This window comes from Trachinotus anak, unplaced genomic scaffold (assembly GCF_046630095.1).
Source record: "Trachinotus anak isolate AG129_WGS33_773 ecotype Australia unplaced genomic scaffold, CSIRO_AGI_Tana_v1 ptg000012l, whole genome shotgun sequence".
NCBI lineage: Eukaryota > Metazoa > Chordata > Actinopteri > Carangiformes > Carangidae > Trachinotus > Trachinotus anak.
The window spans coordinates 3712231-3727889 of NW_027273863.1; the positions used below are offsets into that span (position 1 = coordinate 3712231).

The 15659-nt window shown below is 39.7% G+C and overlaps 1 long non-coding RNA gene across 1 annotated transcript; it reads right to left on the minus strand.

Annotated features, from left to right (window-relative positions):
* Positions 1-2272: 2272 nt before the first annotated feature.
* LOC139629531 (uncharacterized) lies at positions 2273-8634 on the minus strand. The gene is made up of 6 exons (XR_011692995.1): positions 8523-8634; positions 7542-7782; positions 6423-6452; positions 6163-6237; positions 5796-5886; positions 2273-2393 (listed from the first exon to the last, which is right to left on the minus strand). It is a non-coding gene; the product is annotated as an uncharacterized lncRNA (long non-coding RNA).
* Positions 8635-15659: the final 7025 nt, after the last annotated feature.

Genomic DNA, 15659 nt, shown 5'->3' on the forward strand with positions numbered 1-15659 from the left:
AATACAACACAGGCAAGGTGTAAAATATGGGACTTTTAAACGATAATTTGTAAAATACTTACTTAATTTAAGTAACCATCCATTAGCCACTTAACCTTATAGGGTCACGGGGGGGCTGTAGCCAATCCCAGCTGATGCTGGGCCCTGGACAGGTTATTTATTTAATTCATTACAGTATCATTTATTTCAGTCCCCCCTCAACTTAAAGTACTTACACTCTACTCCCTAACTGTGAGGATGTGTTCTGTGTGAGAGATACAATAAGAATGATATTCTGTCTCTTTAACTTTCTGTCTGAGTGACCATTTTATAAGTGAATATAGCCCAATGCACTGCTCAGTAGTGGTGGGCGGATCGATCTAAATATTGATAATATTGATATCAACATTGGTATTGATATTGATCAATACCAGTGTAATGAGATCGATACTTTAGTTTCAGTTTCTCTCCTGAGTGCACTGCTGCGGTTTCATCAAAGAGGCGACCTGGCTGTCTGTGTCTGTGTAAGTGCCGCTGCTTTCAAGTGCCACTCCTGTCACAGCGGAGCAGGCACACTTTGCTCCTCCTCCTCCCTCTTGTGTTTTGATGTTGTACAGTCACGTGACTCAGCGGTGCCAGGCAAACAAGCAAGCAAGCAGGCTCAGCCAGCCAGGCCCAGCCAGCAGCACACACACCGTACAGCACAGAGACGGAGCAGAAGAATGGCAGAGAGGAAGAGGAGCGCAGTGTGGCTATATTTTCAGGACGAAAATGAAACAAAAGCAAGCTGTATAATTTGTAAAAAGACTGTAAGATACAGTGGTAACACAACAAATTTATAGAAGCAAAAGAAAACACAGAGCTACAGAAACAGAGAGAGAGGAGAGAAATCCCCCACCCCCTGGCCCCAACAGACTCAGACCCCCGAGCCAGAGGCAGAGGTCATTGGCAGGGGCCTTTCAGTTTGGCAGAGAATATCTAGGTAGATAATAGTGGTGAAAGTAATATTTTAGTCATCTTCGACATTAGTTAATATAAATTTTCCTAGTGCAACTGGTCATTTGCTACTTTAGCCAACTTAAAAAGTATAAATTTTTAACTAATTAACAATCCAAAGGAAAAATCACAAAAACACTTAAAGGTCATGAAAATTCATTCAGATTTAGCAATTTGATGATGCATTCAACTTAATTATTAAAAAGCATCGATATCGATATCGATATCGGTATCGATATCGATATCGGTATCAGTATCGGCGATACTGGCCCTGTATTTACTTAGTATCGTATCGCACACCACTATTGCTCAGTCTTTGTCTTTAATTTGTGAGTTTGGTAATTTTGTCAGATGATGTTGTGGTAATAAAATCAAGATTTTACCATAGGTCCATGCATGTTCTGACCTAGTCTTGTTAAACTTAATGGAGGCTATTCCCTGAGTTTGACTGTCTTTATTGAGCTGTTTCAGTAGTAGTTTAATTTCACACCAGTGACAAACAATACGGAGGATTAGGACAAATGCTGTCGTTACCTGGTGGTCACCAGTGACGGCAGGTCAGTGAGAAGTGCTGCTCTGCAGTCCTCCCAGTCTGTATATGTTAACTGTGGAGGCTGTGATGAGGGAAGCTGGAGAGGGAGGGGCAGGGACTTGTGCGTCTCACAGAAACAGAACTTAAACGCAGTTGTTGGTCAATTCAACAGCTTTTAGATGAGAAGTGATGCCATGGGCCAAATTAAAAAAAACTTTAATATGAAATTTGGAAGAAGTTAAGAAAATGTCTTGTAAAAAGGGCACTTATCTGATAATAGGCCAAAGGGGCAGGTACCACCTGAGGTCCGTCTGTGCAGGTGCTTACCCCTTGTACTTATATACATTGTCTTGGTGTAAATAGTAAATGTCTTAAATCTGATAATTGGTCTGTAATTCATGGGCTGTAAAGCGTTTCCTTCACTCAAAGTTCAAAAGTAAATACATTTCTTTTTCATGATTGTTTTTTAAGTCAGGAATACACCAGACACAGCCCAGTGCCTCAGATGGTTTAATTTCAGAGGACAGTCCAACAGATTGTTTCTGGTCTTTTTCATGCTGCCTCTTTCAGCTGTTTTCTCTGGACAGGATCAGCATCATCAGTGGTGCTATAATGATTTTTAATTATTACCTCAGGACTCCACAAATGATATGTTGTCCAGAACAAAGACAGCCACAGACAAGTCACAGACTTCTCTAGGTTTGAGAATTGATGGAAACATTTGGCATAATGCAGGTAAACAAAAAACATATAACATAAGTGTAGTTATGTTTAGATACTTTAATCTCCATTCTAGATTAAGTATATGTAGAGGATAATGATAGATCCAATCAGCAGCAGGCCCATAAAGAGTACCGTCATCACCCATGGTCCGTCCAGAGTGAACCTGTGTACAAGAACAGAGACAGTTCATGAATTTCAAAGTGACCGCCTACAAAATGGTATAATATACACACAGGTTGAGAGATTGAAAATAATGAATGGAGAAACATAATGACTGTTGATACACAGCCTGGGGACAAAGTATAAGGCATGGTCTTCAGAGTTGCCAGATGTGACCCCTTTTGAACACCTTTGGGATATTTTGAAGCAATGTGTTAAATTCAGACAATTTGGACTGGATTTAATTTTCTGTCCAATTGAGGTGAATGTGCACTGATCATTGATTTTAATCTTGCCTGGAGCACGCACAGCGGGGTCTAAAAGTCTGACTCTGTGACTTTTGGACCCCACTGTATGAGAGTAATCCTATCTGGAGCAAAGTACTTGTACTCTAAAGTGGATAGTTTTTCTTTGGGTAGATCCCATTTTCTTGTTTTTCAATAAATGTGAAATTGAACCTGTGTGAAAATGAGTTCTGCTAACATGCTAACACCAACATATGGGCCTTCCCATCCTGCCCATTTTTCAGCTGATAATATTTGCGATGCATATAATGATACTCTGAACAATATCAATCTATTTCATGTATGTGATGAGATTTGACTGATTTCAGAGTTCACTCAGAGACGATGTAAATTCTTTCATTCCCTCCCACGCACCCCTGGGGAGACATTTGGCTTTGTCCTGCTGAATGTTGTGGAGGATTTACTCACAGATATTTTCTTAGTTTTCAGCTTTTCTGTTTTTTTTTTTACTTTGTCACTTAGATGAAGAAAACTGTGCTTTATAGTGTTTCAACATCTTTGCACTGCTACCATTTGTTTATCCTGTTAATTTACATTTTGACACCTCTGTGTCCCTGTGCCTGAGACACAGAGCTGACAACCTGCTGAGATGACTTGTTCCTAACGGTATAAATTACTATAGAAAACAAAAGCAAGACAAAGATCCTTCCCTCTCTCTACGCTTTCACTTATTCTGACAGACACAACGTTTGAAGCAACATTTTGTCCAGCTTCTATTCATGTTATGCGAAATACATTTTTTTTACAAAATAACAACACTAAATGATAAATAATTGAATGAAAAATAAAATAATTCTAACCTCTAGAAGAGAGCTTTTGAATAATGATTATTGTTTATTGCCATGTCTGTTACAGAAAATATCCTGTAATATCACAATGATGAGTTAACTCACAGAGGAGCACAGTGAATATTTTATTCCCCACTTCCCTCCTGGAATGTTCATCCTGTCTGAGCGGGCCTTTAGACAACAATCTTAACCACCATCATGAAAACACCAACAGAGGGACTACAGTATCTTTTAGCAGAATACTGTTCATCTCTACAGTGGACTTCAAATCTCTGGCAAGCAGCACAGAAGCTGCTCTTGGTGAATACAGCACCTTACTCACACACTTGATGTTGGCTTTTCCTTTCAAAGCAATCTGGGAAACATTTAGAGCAGGAAATGGACTTTTACATTAGTTCTCACTGGAACATGAAACACCTCTTTCATACTCTACAAGCCATTTCTCCACATTTTGATCATTATTGTTGGAGATGAAATTAAATCAGGCTATTGCTGCTTTTGGAAAAGGGAGTAACCATAGCAACAAACCCAAACTAAGCTAAAGGGGTTAGGCTCTACACCATCCCTTTTTCTGTTTGCAAGGTTTGATTAGTGATGTTTATGGTGATTTAGGAAGTATTTACTTTTGTAAAAACTACCATTGCAGGACAGTACAGTAAATATTCTGAAATTAAAAAGTTTATTCATAAAACTCAAATGAGTTTCTCCAGTTTTCATATCTAGCACCAGGTTGAGCTCATCAGAGTCCACATCACATCCAGATTACCAGCATTCTCCTCATCCCATCACCACCACCACCACCACCACCACCAGTGTCTAGACCCTGGCTGGTTTCCCATACTCGCCAAAGACACTCACATCTCTCACTTTTGTTCTCCTGTTTTGCACATGGCAATAAGCATTTATTCATTGACTCAGACCGATGTCTCTCCTGAAATCACATTAATGTAGAAATTTCTGCAGGTTTCTAATGAGTGCATCATCATTTTCATATAAAGAGAGGGCTTGTAGCATTTTACTGAATGCTGTATTATTGCACATTAGTAAGCAAGGGGAAGTCATGGTTTTCTTTAACCAACATAAAGCATCTTGGAGTTTTAACCTTTACAGTCATAGTTGTTGTCTTTTTAAGAACAAATGCAAATCTTCCACTTATATATATAAGAGGCATTAATGTGAGCAGCAGACCATCAAAACTAGTATAAACACCTCATATAGGCATAATGCACATCAATTCACAATCTGCATCCAATCTGTATTCAGTCCTGCCATCTGGGCCATGAGATAAATAAAGTGCAAAACCCTCACCTGCTGCTAACCACATTTAATAATTTACATTCTGGATACATTTGGCTGTCAATTTGGGTGACGCTCTCTGTTGCACTTGTCAATATTTTTGGGTTGTTCATTTGTTATACTAAGAGACCAGACGATAGGAGTGAAGATAAAGGGAAGTGTATTACTCATTGATAACTCGGTTTTCATCATCTACAATTTGATAATATTTCAATCTGTCTCTTTTATTAAGATTTTAGGTGGAGAAGTGGAACAGCACCCAATTCTGCAGCTGCCCTCAGCTCTGCAGAACATTTTAGCATCTTTCAGCTCATTGTTGTGGTTTCTGTGGTCAACACCTTTTATGTTTTGGTTCCCTCTCACCACCCTGATCAACCTTGTTTCCAGCAGCTGAAAAAAGCTCTGATAAAGTAACTACACACGACCTGTCCAGCAGTTAGCTGGTGAACATACTGGAACATTTAGGCACATAAGTGCCAGATATTTCATAAATATCACAAACTGATGAAGGAGAGTGAATATTGGTCTTACATTTATTGGGGGGGGGGGGTCACTGAAATTCACTTAACTTACAGTTATGTTAATGAAACCAGCTTGAGACGACTTATTTAGTGACATGGAGCATTATTAGCTGGAAGTAGCCACTAGAAGATGGTAAACTGTGGCTGCACATGGTCACAACACTCAGGCTGCAGCATTCAAACCATAATTGATTGGTATTAAGAGCCCGGTGTGGTGCCTCCAAATGGCCAAAAAAGAACTATTGATACTACTGTACCATTATGTGGTACAAAACTGCAGTCTCTAATATTTTTTTCTGCTCATGGTGGGACCTGTGAGTAGTGTGGAGCTCAAACCGAATTACAGACTCTAATACTGCAATTACCATGTTACAGCTTCCACCACACATTGTGTCCCTAGATATGACATTATCTTTTGTCATATCTCAGAATAGTTGAAAACTGTTTTTAATTAATTAAACTCAGATGAATAAGAGATTGTTTAGAAGATTCTCACCTTATAACCCTGGTACGTCCCCATCCTCCACCATACCAATCAAGTTGTTGGAAGCCCACTCTCTAGGCTGGTGGTTCCAAACCTGGAGGCCCTGGGACGCAAAATGGGACTGCAAGATCATTAACAGTATAGGAAAGCAGAAAAAAAACAATATTTTTCTACCTCTAATCTCTTCCTCAAATTTTCAGGACTAAAATATGAAAGAAGGGACAAATCACTTATGATTGAACTGGTCAAAGGAAACTAGTGACAGGATGTCACAACACTTTGTTGTTTGAATGGGTCAAAAGGCTGGGGAGCACTGCTGTTTGTAATAATAATGTATGCCTAGTACATAATCATCATCATATAATGTGTATACACTTACCAAATCTATGGGATAAGATCAGTCATCATACACGACAACTGCGTTCAAACCACAAGGATTTGTCTGACACTGCTCCTACAAAGTGAAGGACAACAAACAGAAAACAGGAGTATACAGGTCCTTTGTCAGAGAGCCAATATATCATTGTTTGATATTAAGTTTACAGCAGTGATGTGTAGAATGTGTGTGTGCGTGTGTGTGTGTGATGCAGTGTGACCACACAACATCAAGGCCAAAAAGGGAGAAAAAATTATACTCACTGGATAGGACAACTCCTCAGTGGGTCGTACCTGAGCAGCAAAATATGTTACATTTGAAATCGTGTCCAAGTTTGTTGTTTGACATCAACATTCAACCTCTTAAACTCTGCCATACTCGTTGATGGTGTCTGATGGAAAATTATAATAGTTGTGTCGTACGGTGTGGCTCAATATTTTTTCTCAGTTGTAAGAAAGGGAAAGAAAGATAAAAAGTCTAATTAGAAACCAAATGTTTAGAGGTTACTGCATATTAGCACAAACCCCACTCTCCAATGCTGCTACTTACATGAAAGATAAAAATCATAAAAGGGAGAGATTAAAACTGTATGTTATCATGAGTGTATCATGAGAATGTTCTCATGTGCTAACTGGCTTGTTGATGGAATGAAGACAACAAGACGCTGATCCACTGCAATCGTGTCAGTAAGAGTAGGCATAGACATAGAAAGGCATTTTAAACCTTATAACCTAATAACCTTACCATTTTAATGTAGATTTTGAGCTGCAAGATGAACACAACTTTAAAGTGATTGAGTTGGCCTTCAGCTTCTATGTAGCTTAGATGCTAACTTCACCGACTGCAATTGCAGTTCACAGCAATTGGCGTCATTCTCGCGATGCAATGTCCGAGACCAGTCTTGCATTGCATCAACAAACTAGATCACATTCACGTTTAAACATTTTTTCTTTTTTTAAATTGAATTTTATTTAATTTCATTTTTTTTAAGTTAAGTTAAAGATCCAGTTTGTACTTAATAAATTAAGCTTTTCATTAGTTCAGACAGGGCACTGAAACTCAAAATTTATAAGCTGTTAGTACGCTCTCTGTTGCCAATTCCTTCCCCCACCCTAACTTCCTCCTTGGCTTTGGTATTTTTGTCTCACTAAGTTCTAATGTTTTAATGTTTACACCTATCTCTGATTCTCCACATTTACTTGTTAGGGGACTTAGTTCAGAATCCCCATGACTGATTCTTTGAGTTCCCCTTCAAACAGAAGATGGTTTTCTGTCAAATCTACATGTATAGCCAAGACACTTGCCTCAATTCCTCAATGTCAAGTGTCTCTGCATGAAATATAAAATTAAACCTCTGAACATATCTTAGAATCTCAGCTTACCTGGGATGTTGAGCTGAATCACATTTCCTGTTTTCCTGTTTCCAAGTGATTAGAAATACATGGCTTTGTAAAAAGGATGTCTGTTATTCCATGTTTTGTTGATTTCTTCTTGTTAGTAGCTTCCAGAGAAACTAAAAAGACTCCCAAGTTCTCATTTGTGTGGCATTAAACATTAAAATAAGATGCAAAACTGAGAAGGACCTCCACAATTCTTCTTGGTCTCCTGATGTGTTGTACTGGGCTGAAAAACACAGAGGAGTGTCATTGCCTCATCTATGACAAATAATATGTATAATTGCTATTTTGTAATTTAAACAGTCTTGTGCTGAAATGGTCTTCATTAGATGATTCTTGTTCAACAAAGTCATTTTATAATCTAACTCCCCTGTCCGTTGTTGCCATGACTTTGATTTCTGTAGTCATCTTCTTGTTTTTACATTTTCTGCCTGTTAGTATCAGTCAGTCCCTCATAATGTTGTCCAGGTTCAAGATGAATTCATGGAGGACATGGTTTGGGTATCCAGGCAAGTAATCCAGACCTTCCACTCTCAATTATATTGAAAGAAATGTTATTAAAACTACACTGTTGAATGTGTGTGTGTGTGTGTGTGTGTGTATGTATATATATATATATATATATATATATATATATACATAGCCTAACATATGGTCAGTTGAGCTGGTAGATGACACTACTCTGTCCACCCTGTCTGTACAGAATGTCCACTAAAGCAGTAACTTCATATAACATTGTTGTCACACAGCATTATTCGGGATTATATAAAAATAAAATGAATAATCGACGATAGAATTAGAATAAATCTAAAGAATATATGATCTGAGTTACTAACTATTGAGTCTATGAATATATCTCATCATTCTAAAAATACAAATAACAAATACACAAATTCTCTAAAATTACCTTCACTATTGCTTATAAAAATATACTTGTCTGTTGAACAAAAATTTTAAATGGTTTACCTTATAGAGAAATCAATTTGCCCTTATTTCAGGATGTCTGAACAATCTACCACTGATAATGGTACAGTCAGGGAAGTTGCAGTACAGTTTTCCTGTGGGCGGAATTTGATGTTATCACGTATCATGTTATCCTGTTTTTTCAGTCACTCTCACGCTCTTCCTGCCCATTGTACATTTTCAATGATCAAATTGGAGTGGCTGTTTTTTCCATCTCAATCAATAGGACAGCAGAGCAAAAATGAGTATAAAGAAATCAGGGAGACATCAAAAACATTCAAATTCAGGGAAATCTCAAGAACCAAACCATGATTTTATATGAGACTTTCTGCTCCGTCCCACCATCCCAACCATGGCATATTGTTGAAACTATGGTGTCAAGCTGGTGATTTTCTACTCATTTTACACACTAGCAATGTTGTTTTCTATCTTGGTGCAGTGAGCCATTGTCATATTTACTAAAGCAAACACTCTCCCACACTCAGCCAACAGCTCATCTTGGATTTGTAATCTGATCTGTTTGCCCAGCAAGCAAACAGATCATCTAGAGAACAAAACAAACCATTTATTTTAATGTTGAATGTCATCAATTAGTATTTTTCATGAATTTATTAAAATATTTTCAGGTTGACATGTTCAGCTTTAATGCTTAAAGACCTGTTTCTGTGATAGTTACAGCAATGCAAATCAATGCAAATAATCTATGGTGCATATGCAAAGTGGAAACAGCCTACAATTATCCTACTATGCCATCTTAACATCAGTGTCTGCTTCCTTCTAGTTTTATCACAATCTGTAAACAGCTGTGCTCCAAGAGGCTACCTCATTACAGCTGCATTGAAACAGGAAGCAGGTTAATAAACTCAGTGCTACAAGTGGCTACACGTATGTACAGTATGTCAGTACTGCAAAGTACTTCAACATCTTTCACTTATTCTGATAACACAGACAACAAATCTAATGTACTTTATCTTTTAAAGGGTGGAATACAGTAACTTTTCTCTTACAATAAGCTAGTTATTGACAGAAATACAAACTGGCACAGCCTCCCCTGTGTGTGGTCGCCCTTCCTGTGTTGTGTGGCTGGGTTGGTGCATTAGGAAACAGATTAATTTTTGTGGTTAGTTTCATATTGTCTAACTTCATTTGAAGTCAAACTGAAACGATTCAAAGGTTAAAACTTATTCATTTCCCTGTCTCAGATGTTGAGTCATGATTCATTCCACACATGATTCAGTTTTCCTGGTGAGGAATGGCACAGTCTGCTTCAGATACTGATCACATGAGGGCATTACGGGAATGTGACAAACATGTGTGTGTGTGTGTGTGTGCCATAGGTGTGGCATACCTCTCCTAGCTAGTAAATAACACCTTGCTCATTACACAGACATTTGATCTACTGTTTGTAGATTAGCTTTAAGGTCAGGAGTCAGACAGCGCAAGAAAAATGATCAGACACATTTAAAGCTGCACTAATTCATATTTGCATACAAACAGTAGATCATATGAGTATGTGTAATGTGATAGTCAATGATTCTTTCACTTAAATACTTTTGGGTGGGAGAGCATTTTTGCCTGTTTTCTGATAGCTGCAGTGAGAGAGAGATAGGAAAGTCTGGGAGCGAGAGAGGGGATGACATGCAGGAAAGGACTGTGGTTGGGACCAAGCCTTTATGGTATGTAATCTACCAGGTGAGCAACTTGGCTGCCCCTTGAGAATATACTTCATATTTTTTTATGCAGTGTTTTCTTTGTACCTAAACTGGAATTAACTATATGTGAGTGTGTTGGTTCTGTACCTGAATTATTGTCCTTGCTGTAAGCAACTTGCAGAACATGGTGCTGAGCCAGGTTGATGTTTCCTATTGACCAATTGGCATGCACTGTTTTTTGGGGATAGGGGAAGATTGTCTTGATGCAGATGTGTTCTGGATCGGAGAGAGTGTATTCCAATGTGTGTGTGTGTGTGTGTGTGTTTGTGTGTGTGTGGTAGTTGGGGGTGGGGAGGGTTGGGAGAGTAATGGAAAATTGCACTCATGTAAAAGTACTGTTACTGAAAACAAATTTTACTCATGTTAAGATTTGCAGTAAAACATGATACAGGACCCAAATGCAGGCAGGCAGCCTGATAGAAGAGGAGAAGTTACTTTATTATTTCAAAAATCACAGGAAGCCAGAAGCTGAGTCCAAAAAGGGCAGCGATCCAAAGAAAGCCAAAGAGCAGGAGACGAACACAGGAAGAAGCAGGAACTCTAAACACAAAGCACACAGCAATTCTGAGAACTAAAAAAAAACAAACTACTGAGAGTTGCCAACAACAAAGTATGAAACACAATTAAACAGGGATCCAGGACGAAAGGAGGCAAAACAATGGAAACAAGGCAGAGACATGGATGTTATATCCAGAGCTGCTTTGTGGGCTGTGTTTTGCATGTTGCCTGTCTGTCCATCAGTCGTTCATTGGTTTTTTGACTTTTTCATTGTTGGGGTAATCCTGGGTGGCTTTTAAAACGACTCGATCCTGGCACACCTTAGAAGATATTCAGGCTAAGGTTAGGCAGGTGCCAGGGGGTTTGCTTTTAGTTGCTGTCAGTGCAATCAGGGTCTTGCTTGCTGTGCTCACTAGTGGGTGATGGAATAAGTTAGGTGAATTTAAGTTGGTGTTCTGTTTAAGTGTCCATGGTCTAACTTTGTATGTTATGCAGGTTTTGTAGTGTCAAGTGGTGGTACAACTTCACTTTGTGTAGGTTAGTTCTCCCTGAGTTTGTAGTTGCCATTGTGGTTTTGGTAGCCATTAGATAGAGGGAGCATTTGTGGTTTCACAGTTTGTTCAGATGTAAGAAAATTATCTAGTATGGCTACACTTGATGACTTTACTGGTGCACCTTCAGAGGAGGTGCTTGAGCTATTCACTTAAGACCCGCTCCTAGAACTTGCCAATCGTTGTGATATTGTCAGTAATGAGAAATGTCTAAGAGAGTGTTAAAGTAGCCATCCATCCATCCATCCATCCATTTTTTCTGCTTATCTTGTTGATGGCAGACAGGCTCAGTTGAGTATTGTGTTGCACATCTGTGTTGAGCAGAAAAGCATCTCAGGATGTATAACACCCTGCAGCCTATGTTGGGTTCCACTCCTGTCAGCCAAGAACAGAAATCTGAGACTGCAGTGTTGAATCTGGATTTCTGCTGAGGCGGCAGATGGTAGGGTCAGAATTTGGCATCAACAGCATTTATGCTGGTGGTGGTGTACTGGTGTGGGAATGTTTTCTTGGCACACTGAAAAAAAATATTCGAGGGCTGCAGTTTTGTAGCAAATAGTGGTACAGTAGTATCAATAGTTCTTTTTTGGCCATTTGGAGGCACCACATTGGATTCTTGGGCACACATTGGGCACTTAATACTAATCAGTCACAGCCAATCTGAGTATTGTTGCTAACCATGTTCATCCTTTTATGATCTCAGTTTACCATCTTGTCATAAAGCAAGAGTCTCTCAAACTGGTTTCAAAAACATGACAGTGAGTTCAGTGAACTTCAGTGGCCTTCCCAGTCTCCAGGTCTGAATCTAGTAGAAAACCTTTGGGATGTGGTAGAACAAGATATGGATGGATGTGCAGTTGACAAATCTGCAGAAATGATGTGATGCAATCATGTCAATGTGGAGCAGAGTCTCAGAGGAAAGTTCCCAATATCTTGTTGAGTTTATGCCACGAAGAACTGAGGCTGTTTTGAGAGCAAAGGGAGGAACTACCTAGTGTTAGTATGGTGTTCCCAAGGGCGTAGAATTGGGTAGGGACGCTAGGGACAAGTCCCTACCAATAATCAGCTGCTACAGTGTAGTCCCTATCAATACAACCGCTGTCCGTAGTGTTTAATCAATGATTATGGCACACAAAGGGTTAACAGTCGGTCTCTGCTAGAAGTCCCGCCTCTGACCTAAATATCGCTCATCGATTGGCTGTCGGTTTCTCGCTAACGTACATGTGATTGGCTGTCCCCGCTGTCACTACATCTGCCTGTAAAAGTTACCTGCTAGTTGGGCCGGACAGTGCGTGTTATCTGCAACCGCGAAGTGTAAGTTGTCAACATGTTTGGCATATTGTGCCTGGGTCACGTCAGCTTAAACGGATTTTAATATCAGCGGTGTCATTAACATTTACATTTGTGGTTGTGTCGGTTTGCGTGCGTGCGTGCGTGCGTGGTATAGGATTTGAAGGATGTCAAAGAAAAGAAAACGGGATATAAGAGACTTCTTTAGGAGTCAAAGTGTAAGTAACTTCAAGGGTATAGCCTACTGTAGAGGCTCAACAATACAGATATTGAATAAAAGACTACATTTAATGCCAAAGAGATACACTTTTTAAAGTTATTTTTAATTAAATATTATTTTCATGTATTTGTGTGGAAGAGAGCAACTGTATAAAAACTCAAAAAAGAAAATTTTGGGGGAAAATACAATAAAACCTCAGATTCTAGATAAGATGCTCGTGATTTTATACATCCATATTTTGGGGGGAATAAATTACACGTAATAATTGTGTGAAAGTAAAAGCCTCAGGCAATGACTTTACCATCAAACTCTATGATCATTCTATCCCTAATCTATCTGTTCATGTCATGCATCAACATGTTTTTGTAAGGTGACAGACAGCAGAGTGGCTGGAGGAGATGGAGGAGGAGAGGCAGGAGGAGGTAGAGGAGGAGAGGCTGGAGCAGATGAAGGAGAGGCTGGAGGAGGTAGAGAAGGAGAAGCTGGAGGAAATGGAGGAGGAGAGGCTGGAGGAAGTAGAGAAGGAGAAGCTGGAGGAGATAGAGGAGGAGAGGCTGGAGCAGATGGAGGAGAGGCTGGAGGAGATAGAGGAGGAGAGGCTGGAGCAGATGGAGGAGAGGCTGGAGGAAGTAGAGAAGGAGAAGCTGGAGGAGATAGAGGAGGAGAGGCTGGAGCAGATGGATGAGAGGCTGGAGCAGTGTGGGGCCCATTGTGGGGCGCATTGTCTTAACTTGATCACACAGTCTGCATGCAGAGCCAGTCCTTTGATAAATGATTCCTTGCAGTGGGTGCATGAGCTAGGGACATTAAGCAAACAATCTGCAAAATTCAAGAGCATATTTTCTACAGCAGCAAGTTCAGAAGGACCATTAAAGTCACTCAGACCACTTTGCCCAACCAGGTGGACAGTGAGAGGAAAGGCTATCAGAGCAGTGCTGTCTCAGTATGAACGTGTTTTGTCCAGCTTGGAGGAGATGGCATCAAGTGGGTCCAACACAGGCATGAGAGCAAATGGTCTGCGAGAGAGGTTTGAGAAAGGGAAAACTCTACTTGGACTTTGTCTAGCATTAGAAGTGATAGAGGAGCTGGAGTGTCTGAGCATATCCCTGCAAAAAAGGACTGAAACTGTTGCAGGGATGAGAAGTGCCATAGAGTGTGTCAGATCTACTGTCCATGGCAAAAGAAGTGAGGAGAGCTTTCATGAGGTTTTTGAGAAAGCAGTGGCAATGGTTGACTCTCTTGGGATTGAACCCATCCAGATTCCTCACCAAAGAAAGCCACCAAAATGATACACTAGTGAGGTGAGCCAGCACATTCCCAAGTCAGCTGAGGAGCATTATAGAACTGAGTTCTATAAAATGTTAGATAGTGTACATATTCAGTTTGAGGAGAGGTTCAACCAACCAGATCTAGATGTCCTGCAGAAGCTGGAAGAAACTCTCCTGACTGGAGAAGTGAAGGACATTGTTGATCAGTACCCAGAGCTGAACAGGGGCAGTTTAAAGGTCCAACTAGCCATGTTTAGGTCCAAATACACTTTCAAATCTAGTGCTGAAAAGTGGCTGACATAATGAGAGGTTTGACAGTTGAAGTGAGAGGCTTGTTTGATCAAGTTGAATCCCTTGTCAGGCTGCTTTTAGTCATCCCAGTTTCATCAGCTGAGGCTGAAAGAAGTTTCAGTGCTCTTAGGAGACTTAAAACATGGCTCAGAACCACCATGACACAAGCAAGACTGAACAACCTTGCTGTGTGCCATGTCCATCAGGAAAAACTGGACAACACTGACCTGACAGTAATCTGCCAGGAGTTCATTTCTGTTACAGACCGGCGCAGGCATGTGTTTGGTTCTTTCAAATAGGAACAACCAGTGGACACTAATCTGCTTGTATTTGAGTATTAGTGAAAAACACATGTACATGTCCAATGTTATTGATGGACAGTATGTTAATTGACAGTATGATGCACAGTTGCACTACAGCCTTACAGCCCTGCACTACAGAGTAAAGATGAGAACTCTTTGTAGTTGCCTCCTTTTCTTTCATTAGTTGCTGCAACCTATAACTTGTGGAATGCATTAAATTCTTATTTACTCGTATTCTCTTTAGATATTCAGATATGCCTTATAAACATGACAATTTTGTGACTATGATTGTTTGCTTGTTTGATCAGCTCTACATGACGCAAAATTATGATTGGAAATGCAAAAAAACATACACTTTCAGGACAATTATGTGTCCCCACCAATGTCAAAATCAAACCTCCTCCCTTGGGTGTTCCTAATAAAGTGCTCAGTGAATGTAAATATTGCGGTAGTATTATAACATTATCATGTTGCTGATCATCTGTGCAAAAGTGTGACTCCATAGTAAGGAGTCTGTCATGTCTGCACTGAGGAGCACATATTCCAAGTTTTATGTAGCATTAATTTGTCAGCTTTTTTTAGATTTACTCTTAGTCTTGAGATGAAAAGTCTATGCAAGTTTTAGTCAATATTTAGTCAACCTCATTGTCTCATTGTTGTTTTTTGTTGTTAATGTGATGAAATTACAGTCATTAAACATTAACAGTGGTAACTTTGTGAAGCAGTGCACCCATGAGCACACTGCCAGCCTGGACCTAGCTACTGTGTGCTCTTAACACTACAGCTGTAGGAGTGCACTGGCCAGAGCTAGCACACCAGCAATGATATCTGGCCTGACAGATTATTTTGCTATTTTTTTCTTTATGTTACTATGTCAAACTGACAGACCCACATTTAGTGATAATGTCCAAATAGAGAATCTGCCCTCACCTGAAGAATGCTTATTCTACTTTTATCCATGTTGAGAGTAAATGACAGACAAACTGTCATGCATCAGGCTGCACAGGT